The sequence below is a fragment of the Balaenoptera borealis genome, assembly GCF_965194805.1.
Source record: "Balaenoptera borealis genome assembly, chromosome: 3".
Classification (NCBI taxonomy): Eukaryota; Metazoa; Chordata; class Mammalia; order Artiodactyla; family Balaenopteridae; genus Balaenoptera; species Balaenoptera borealis.
The window spans coordinates 180,322,863-180,332,668 of NC_138866.1; the positions used below are offsets into that span (position 1 = coordinate 180,322,863).

General features: G+C 34.7%; 1 protein-coding gene across 1 annotated transcript in view; it reads left to right on the top strand.

Annotated features, from left to right (window-relative positions):
• Positions 1 to 996: 996 nt before the first annotated feature.
• The window catches only part of MRC1 (mannose receptor C-type 1), a 172,245-nt gene continuing 163,435 nt past the window's right edge, over positions 997 to 9,806 (top strand). Inside the window, exon 1 of the mRNA XM_082385247.1 lies at positions 997 to 9,530. The gene's annotated coding sequence lies outside the window, so the exon portion shown is untranslated. The remainder of the gene's footprint in view (positions 9,531 to 9,806) is intronic.

The window sequence follows — 9,806 nt, forward strand, 5'->3', positions numbered from 1 at the left end:
TCTAGATTCCTGGCTTTGCTTAACAGTTTATTTATTCTTGTCTTTCAAACGGGATTTATGGGCTGCTCTCTCTCTTCTAAAGTTCTAAATGGAATTATTTTGGCTTCTTATTCAGGAGTAGTTTGAATGAATGCTTTTCTTTTAATCCATATGTAATATGTTTTCTACTGACATTTTAATCTCCTTAAATATTTATAATTTCCCTAGTCTTGTGCTATTATTTAACACTATTATTTAAACAACTGAAAAATTGAGTTGAGCGTCGTAGTAAATGAATTGATTTAGTAACAGGTGTCACACCATAAATGAAGATTTAATTTGTATTTTCTCAGACTATTATGATCAGGTACTTGCTTTCCTTTTGACAAATGATTCCATCTTTGGCAAGGTAGGTTCAAATTTAAATCCTCATCTTCAACTTAGGGTGTTTCACCCTAGTGTTGTGTTTTCCTGAGTTTAGAGTACGTTGCCCTCAAATAGTAGTTTTAAAATTTGAATTCAAAGTTTACATTAAAATTTTTTTAATACGTTGTTTTTTGATGAACGTTGTCAAAACATTGTACTCTTTCTCATTCCAAGTTGAATACTCTAGTTTAAGTGATACACTTCGTCTCAAGTCATATTGTATTTTTCTCTTTGTCTTTTGATGAATTCCTGTTTACCAATGGCAAATGTATCATTTTTCCCATTGTATTTTGATATGCTTCATGATGTAAAATCAATGATATATTCTCTAGTATGTGTTTTGCCCTGTAAAAGTCAAAGAATGGTGAAATGAAACAAGACTACCCTTATTGCAATGCATATGCAAGTTTCTTTACCTTTATAAAGATTTAAATGATGAATACTTAAAACTGATACTATATTAGTTTGCAGTTTTCACTTATTAGGTATAAAAATAGCAGACGGAAAAAATTCCACTGGAAAGGAACCACTGGATTTTTCATCTTTCAGGTGACATAGCAAGGACGGAAATAGGAAAGGACCAGTTAGGAGCACAGTGATTTTGTTCTGCAACCAGTGTATGTGTTGCACTTCTGTAAAATTTTTCTTTGAAAGATAGCTGTCCCTTTTTAAAGGGAATAGGATTATTTATAAAAAGAACTAACTATAATATGAATTTCTGTGAAGCAAATTTTACTTCTCAGTTTATTTCCTTTATAAAGTTTGTGTATCCATAAGCCAGTGACATTTGAATGGAAAAATTCAGCCCAGTTATATACTATCTAGCTTGAGTAGCGAACAAACCCCACAGTCAGTTGGATGGACAATATATCAGTGCCCTAAACCTACCTAGTAGGAATAATATGTAGTATGTCCTTACCATGATTTTGCAGTCTTTTCTAACTCCCTGGTCCTGCTCCACTGTTACCTGTCTCTCCTACTCGGTGATGAACCTTTTCCTGTGCCCAGAGATTCCCTTCTTTATATTAAAAACTTCTGGACCTTGTTTCTATACCTCTTAATTTTTGTAATTAGAATGCTAAATAGACCCCTAACATTCTTTTCTGATAGATACAATTTTCATATATGACATATGTATAAATTCAGCATGAAACTATCTTCAGTCCCAAGCTTCAAGTTTATACAAGATAAATTAGTGTCCTATATGGTAAACCATGCAACTGCAAAAGCTATATAATTATTTTCTAAAATGAGGTCCATTGGTATAATTGGTCAAATTTTCATTTCTTTAATACATTAAAATTACTGTTTTCTTTTTCTCATCTTACCGATTATATTAACAATTATATAGCATCCTGTTATATAACTCTTTAAATATTTAATAACAAAATTATAGTTTAAATTCTTCACTCATATCATTTTCTAATTTTTAAAAATTTTTTTCATTGTCGATGAATCCTTGCAGCCTTTAGAATAAATATATAAAAGAAACTTACCTAAATATTTTCTCAAAGACCTTATGTTCAGTTATCTTTTATTTTAGAATCATGGTTCGATTAAGTATTCTAGTCAAATATCTAGATTATTTTCTATGCTGTTTATAATTACATGCCCCCCTGGTTTTTAAGCAAAGCTGCCTTGAGTTTTATATATTCTTTTTTAGTGTGGTCTTCCTTTGAAATTATAATACTTAGTAATTTTTTTCCCTGAAGTTTTTCTAGCTTCAGCAATATTTTTTCCTTATAATATTCTAGAGCATTTTAAATCTCAGTGTTTAAAATATTAGATTTCCTTATTGAACAAAACCTAACATTTTATTGGTGATAACTTGTGATCATACTGTTTGTTCTTTGTTGATATTTCAACTCCCTAGCTTTATGTTAATACTTCCCTCTGCCTTTATTCTCTGTTTCCTGCTTCTTTTAGAGTCAAGAGTTTCTGATAAAGATTGAAGATTAAATTATTGTGTCGGTAAGCCCTTGTATAAACGCGAAAGGAACTAGTTCTAATAATTGTTTGATGTTCAGAGACTTAAAAAAGTTATGTCTATTTTAGAAAAGAGTATATACAAATTCGTTGATCTGCTGCCCTCATAAGAATATATACAAATTCGTTGATCTGCTGCCCTCATCAGTAACAAATATCTTTTGAGTTTATAGCCTCAAAATGTGTCTATGTATTTACAAATTATAGAAGTTCTACTGTAGTAATACATATAGTACATTATGAAACACACCAAAAATAGAAGTCTTACAGGGCAAGAGGTAAATTATTAATAGAAATTCTAATATTTTCTTCCCGTATCTCTGGTTCATTTAGTCTGTGCTCTAGGATGTGTATGCCCGATTTGGAGACCACTGTTTTAGAGGTTAAGATTAAGCAGAGGGGAGTACGATGTTACTAAGTTGGCCCTTTGAAGTCAGTATCTGATACTATAGGTGGTGCTTTTCCCAGCAACTCTTATGTTGAGAATTTTCAGACTTACAGAAAGATTGAAATAATGCATTGAACACCTGAGTATTCTTTGTCTTGATTGACTAATCATTAACATTTTGTCACATTTGCTTTATCTGTTTATGTATGTTTATATATACGTGTGTGTGTGTGTGTATCCATGTTTGTGTCTAGGTGTGTCTGTATGTGCATATGCACATATACTTTATTGTGTGAATAAACAAAGTTACAGACTTCGCACTAAACCATACACCTAAGCATTTCATCATGTATTTTGTAAGGATAAGTACATATTCTTTCATAACCTAAACCTTTGTCACATCTAAGAAAATTAACAGTAATTCTGTAATATTATTCTCATCAAACATCCCCAAACTGTTTTATAGGTACAGTTTTTTAAAAATCCAGGAAATATATCACATTTTTAATGTCCATTTATTCTCTATTAATCTCGATTGGTCTCTTCTTTTTTTCCCTGCCTTTTTAAAGATCTACACCAGTTGTCTCATAGTGTGTCCCACATTCTGGATTTATCTCATCTTTCTTTATGATGTTATTTAATTAACTTGATGCACGGTTCTCATTATAGTAACTATTATTAATTAATCCCCCCAAATTGCAGTCAGAACTATGTGACTTACGGTTACAGGGGATGAATCTAAATTTTCCAAGCTCGTATCAGAAAACTGTACATATAAATGAACATTGTTAGCCTAAAGTATGGTTATTCTGTAGAAGAGACCGTGTGCTCAGGCCATCGATGCTGCCATGGCTCAGTACAGTTTTGTGTTCTTCCTTTCAAATTGCATTCAGAGTACCTGAAGAAAATTTGTGCCCTTGAAAAAAATAATTAGCTCCCCTTCTCCACCATTCAGACCCAAATGAGCTTTTCTCAAGCTTGTTCATGTACCTGATTCACTCTGGATGGCTTTTAGGTATTTTAGAAATGTCATCAACAATTACAGGACTTTGTTTTGGGATGTGTACATTTTGGCATGTTTGTTTAAAAAGACTTCTCTTTACCTTTTGGTCATATCTTCTATTAAGATATTGAAATCACTTCAGAGGAAGGGAAATCCTTTCTTTTTAAAAGTTCTAGTTTTTACTTATTTTCCTCAAATTGGTTGCCAAATTGGAATCAGGCCGACTAAAATTTATACCCACAGTCAAGTTAGAAACACATGCAAGTTACAATAATGTACACTATCAGGTTGTGAAATAGCTTGTTTAAGCCCTTACATTATTTCAGTTGGTTAATGGCTTTTAAAAAAATAGAATAAATGTTTGGAATCCATTGTTTCTGTGGCAGGATATATGAAGTTTCTTAAGTGCAGGATAATTACATATCTTGTTACTTTAAAAAGAGATATGTAAACAATTGAGAATGTTTTTGATTAATTATGTGTAATATTATGTTAGGCATTTAAAATGCCAAATGTGAAACATCCATACGGTATGATTATTTTCCTCAGAACTAAAAACACACAAAAAAGACCTATATACTGGTTTTGGATTTTGTTCCTTTTCCCTCAGAGAAAAAAAAGTTTCAATTTAATATCTTTGATATTCTGTAATTTAAAAATACAATGATAACACTTAGTTGTGAAACATGACTGAAGAAGTTGTAGTGAAGAATACAGGTAAATTCATTTAATATTTACCAAAGAAGCTTCATTATAACAAGTCCATTTCTATAAATGGCAGTTGGCACAGGATAAAAGGAAAGATTTCAGTATTTACCTTGTAAAATGTATCCGTTTTGACCACATGGGTTTTTTGTAAAGGATGTGGTAATACTTTCGGTTGAAGAAAAGAATAAGAACTAAATTATGTTATGGGAGTTTATTGGAGTTCTATTCTGCTATGAAGTGGAAATTTCAGTTCATTGCCCTAGGAATTTAGATTTTAACCCAGATATATCTTTTCTCAAAAGAATATCTTGCTAGATATGTGATCCTAGGCAGTTCCATGAGTCTCTTGGGCCTTCTACTTATTTATAAATTGTAGTGTTAGTGTAACTGTCACATGATCCTTTGACGCTTGCAGAAATTCTGTGCTTCAGATCCCCAGCCTCCCTGCCGTTCAGCCTGAGTAACTCATCTGTGCCACTGCAATTACCTCATAGCTCAGAGAAGGAAAAGGTACTGAAACTCAGGAACATGTTTCCAGCACATGGTCATAACAGTATATTCCCTGTGAGTAATCTGGGGATGCCTGATGTCCATTAGTAAGCTCCTGAGCCTTTTGTTGATGTTTGAGTGACCCCACCAGGAACATCTGCGCTTTGAGTAGAAGCGCTTTCATTTGATAGTACTTTCACTTTCATTGGGGGAAGAATTAAATAATTACGACTCTGAAGCATATACAGTTTTCATATCTTGCTTCAAGCTAAAGGAGAGAGGTAGCATTGGACTATATGAAATTTTACCATTTTTGATGTTCTTGTAGGCAGAGTTGTGTTTATTGACATGAAAATTATGATGAAGCCAACATACTATACTTGCCATCCTTTTGCTGTTTTATTTACTAAGTAAGCAGATTACCTGAAATGTTAGAGAACTATGGAAACTAGCAGTTTCCATCTTTGAGGCTGGCCGAGCGAGTCTTTTTCTGATATTCCAAATAAGGTACACAATCAGCAATGGCATTTTTTTACATCACAAATATTTGGCCTAGAAAAATGTCATTATACATTGTTACAAGTTATTAATATTAATATACATAAACATTAGCCGTTAAAGTTGTTTTTCTAGTCAACAACTTTTTTCTTGTATGTCAGTCAGTTACATGTGTCTGTTATTTTATATAGTTATATAAAACAATTCCAAGGGTAAAATATATATTTTTTAGTTTTCTTGTTTGCACTTTAGGAAATTACATACCCTGCTGGCATTAAAGAAAATTCTTTCCAAAATTAGTTTATGCTGAATCTGATAAAAAAGGCTTATATCAAGTATTCAATAAGGTAGATAAGCTTTTTCAGAGGGGGGGGAAAACAAAATTTCCAATTGTTATCACTGGTTGTGTCATATTCTCCCTTTGTAAGCAGGAGTAGTCACTGACTTTTCAGAATCTTTTTTTGCTGTCTCATGCTAATTTTTTCAAGAATAATTCCGTGAGTGAATACTGGTTGAGTTTTACCAAAACAAAGAAACAAGCAAACAAAAGAAAGTTCTTTATCTTATGTCATAGTAAAAATCAATTTTGTGTTTGTACAAATAATGTTTTTTTATTTTTAAAAGATTACTTAGATTCAGATTGGTCTTATCGAAATGATTTAATATCAAAACATCAGGATAATTTAATTTCATTCATGGTTGCCAAATGTTAATTTGCTTGGAGGAGGAGCAGGTAGGCCAGTGGATTCCTTTCAGGTTAACTTAAGTATGTATTTTAAATAGGAAGACTTCTAGTATCTGGAATGGAACTATATTAGGCTGCAAGTTAAATTATTGTGCTGTTGCTTAACTCCATTAAACTAAGGAATATTTTGTCTCTGCATGCCTTTCGTTTATTTGAAAGAGAATTTCTTTAAGGTTTTTAACATGATAGGAGCAAAGTTCTGTTTTTATATTAACTCTTTTCCAGCATTTGTATATATTTAACTATGCGGACCTATTTGAAAAGCAAAAACACCCCCAAATTTTATTTTATTTGCAACATGACTCTGTTTATGCTTTCAGTGGGGAACATTAACATTGAGTAAGTATCCAGTTTATACTAAATGTTTGTTTTATGTATGTTATAATTCACAATGGTCAGGGAAATTGTTCTCAAAAATTAAGCAGAGAAGGATAGATTAATAGCTAAAGGAGCTGAGTTTAGGCATAAAACATATTTGTTTCTAACAGTTTTGTCAAAAACACTTTGAGATTAAAAACTTTGAAGTATTATTTTCCATTTTTGATGAAGAGGTAAGCGTCATTAAATTAAAATTGACTAGTGTGATCTAAATTACTGTGTGTAGTATGTTTTGAAAGTCATATTTCTAAATATTCTTTTTATCTAGTAATTCACAGCTTATTAATCAAATGCTGTGTATAACTCATTTTTTTCTGGGTGTTTACAACAAGAGCTGTTGTCCGAGAAATGTAAAATTCTATACATAATGTTTGAAATCAATTCAAGGGCAACCTTAACGTTGTCTAGCAGATGACTCCTGTATATTGGACTTGAATTGTTGTAATTTTGGTGACCTGGAGCTCATAATAGAATACAGGGAATTCTGCTGTCATTCATGTATGTGTTCTAAAAATCACTGTGCTGTGCATAACTGCAAAATAAAGAAGCCTTAGGTTTTGTGGGGAAAACTGGTTAGAGGCACAACATTCCAAAACTTCAGCAATGACATACTAATGAGTAAAGGTAAGAACCTAATATAGGGACTTCCCTGGTGGTCCAGTGGTTTGAACTCCGAGCTTCCACTGCAGGGGACACGGGTTCAATCCCTGGTTGGGGAACTAAGATCCTGCAGGCTGTGCAGCGTGGCCAAAAAAAAAATGAAAAATCTAATATAAACAGTATTAACTGTTTCACATGTTAAATGGTTTCTAGATACATGAATATTACAATAAATATAGCAGTTTACCTTGAAAAAGACCTGAGGCATGCCTATGGGAGTGGGAGCGGGAAGGGTTGTATTTGTGGATTGAGTAAAGGTGGGCGGAGGGCCTGCTGGTGTCGGAGGGCAGTTGTGACACCAGACCTGGGTGAGCTGAGGGCGCTGGTGGTGTGAGGTGTGCACGCGTGTGTGTTTTGCCTACTCCTGCGTGTGTTTTGTGTGTTCCTGTGCTCAGTTTAGCTGGGTGCAGTTTTCTACATGTCCTACCATTTCTCCTGGACAAAGCCACGCAAACTGAAATTTGCATTTTGCTCACATTGTTCCCTAGTGTCATCTCCTGCAACAAGCTTTTGTTTTCCAAACAGTCATTATATCAAAACTGACTCTCAAAGTCATTTAGAGATGGAGAATGAGTGGCTAGTCACTATTAATTTCTAACTTAAAAAAAATACCTTTTATACTTTTAAGCGATTGATAAGAATTATGGATATCTAGGATACAAAGCTTTCTTTCCCCCTACTAGATCAGAAAGGATCCCAGTTGAGCATGTGAGCACATTCAAATTCAAAGAATTATGCGTTTTGCTTAATTATAGTGAGAATATATGCCCTACAATCTTGCCCTCTCCTTCCAAAAAAGAAAGAGGAAAATTAAGGAAAACCATTATATTCCGAGTTAAGTGGGCATAGCCATCATGCCATTATTTCCATTGATTTTTAAAAATTAACTATTAATTTGTCCTTCAGTTGGCTGACTTTTGAATGTGTACCAGGTTTTCAAGGTTTACTCACTGATTTCTAAATTTTTACCTATTTCGCAGCACTAAATATAGTAGATATTTATTTAAATATTTACGTACTTTTACAAATCAGAAAATATAAATACAGGTTATTTACACATTCATTTTGACATCAACAGATTTTTGTCTTGTTGGACAAAATTCCTCCATTTATTTCTAAAGCGTGCTGTGTAAATGAGCGGGTCTTCCTAGGGATGAGGTTATCCGTGTCGGTCACATCTACACTGGCTTATTGCATTCACTTTTCCTGGTCCTCAGTTTTATCATCTATAAAGTGAGTTATGTCTCTTAAGTTCTGTTCCAGCTGCACTTCCTCCAGGTGATGTGAAAAACAGCATCACTTTAATTTTATTTATTTAGCAAGCACTTGCGTCGTTCTTACTGTGGGGTGGGTACCACTCTAAGTGCTTTTCAGATAACTCATTTAAACTAGGGTGATGCTGGAGGTGAGGAAACTGAGGCAGAGAGTTTGGTCATTTGCTCAAGGTCATCCAGCCAGATGAAGGCGAAGCTGGGGCTCAAACCTAGGTAACGGTTGCACTCTTGTCCATCAGTTTGTCATTGAAACGTTGATTAACTCTGTACTGTGTGGAAACTCTGGATGCAGCAGTGGAGAATGAGGCAGGCCCCTGCTGTCCAGAATCTTCTCACTAAGGGAGGATTTTGTACTCATGTGTGTGTGAGTGAGTGTGTGTATCCCACAGAAGGACTCCAAGGTAGATATTTGTGAGACTACCACGTTAGAATGTAAAAATATACATTTTCAGGTTAAGTAATTGGGTCCACGGTTCTAACTGGTTTATTTAAGATGGTTTAAATAAACCACAGGGTTCTAATCTAATGGTGGTAAACTAGGTGAGATTCTTTCAGGGGACTATGGAGACACGATAGTCAAAAGGCCTACTTAATTGATACCTAAGATTAATGATATGTGTAGAAATTAAAACAGTTATGCTGAATCATTTACCTTAAAAGTTCTTAGTCAAACCACATCCCCTGTATGTATGTTAATATGAGCTTCTTGAGGATCAGAATGGAATCTTCTTCATCTCTTTATCTGCACTGTACCTAAAATAATATTTTTCCCACTGTATTCACTTAAGTGTTGAGTGAATGATCAATTCAGTTTTACAGTGTGCAAGACGATTCTGCAGAGAGCTCTGTGTCTGTCAGGGACCTGCCAGGAGGTCGAATTACACTCAGGAGGTCAACTGCACAAGCCTTCGTGAAAGAACTACTTACTGAAGACTAAGGGAGCGAGGAAGGGAAGTTGAGGCGTCCTCTACCGTCAGGACCCCTGAGTCAAGAGGGGTAAGTGCTCCATAGCAATGCGCGGAGCCCAGTGAGAGCCGGACTGATTGGAGGAGGGACAGACGGACAGAGCTGTGACCGGCACAGCAGGCGGGAAAGAGGCGCAAGGGGAGTGAATACCCTAGTGTCCCCTGCCGCCCTCGGATCTCCTGCTGGGCCTCTCATGGGCCGAACCCAACTGGAATACAGAATGATGGGGACATCCGTGTGGGGGGACAAATGGAGAACAGCCAGCATGGGAGAAACATATCTGGATGTGTGTCTTAGTCCATTCAG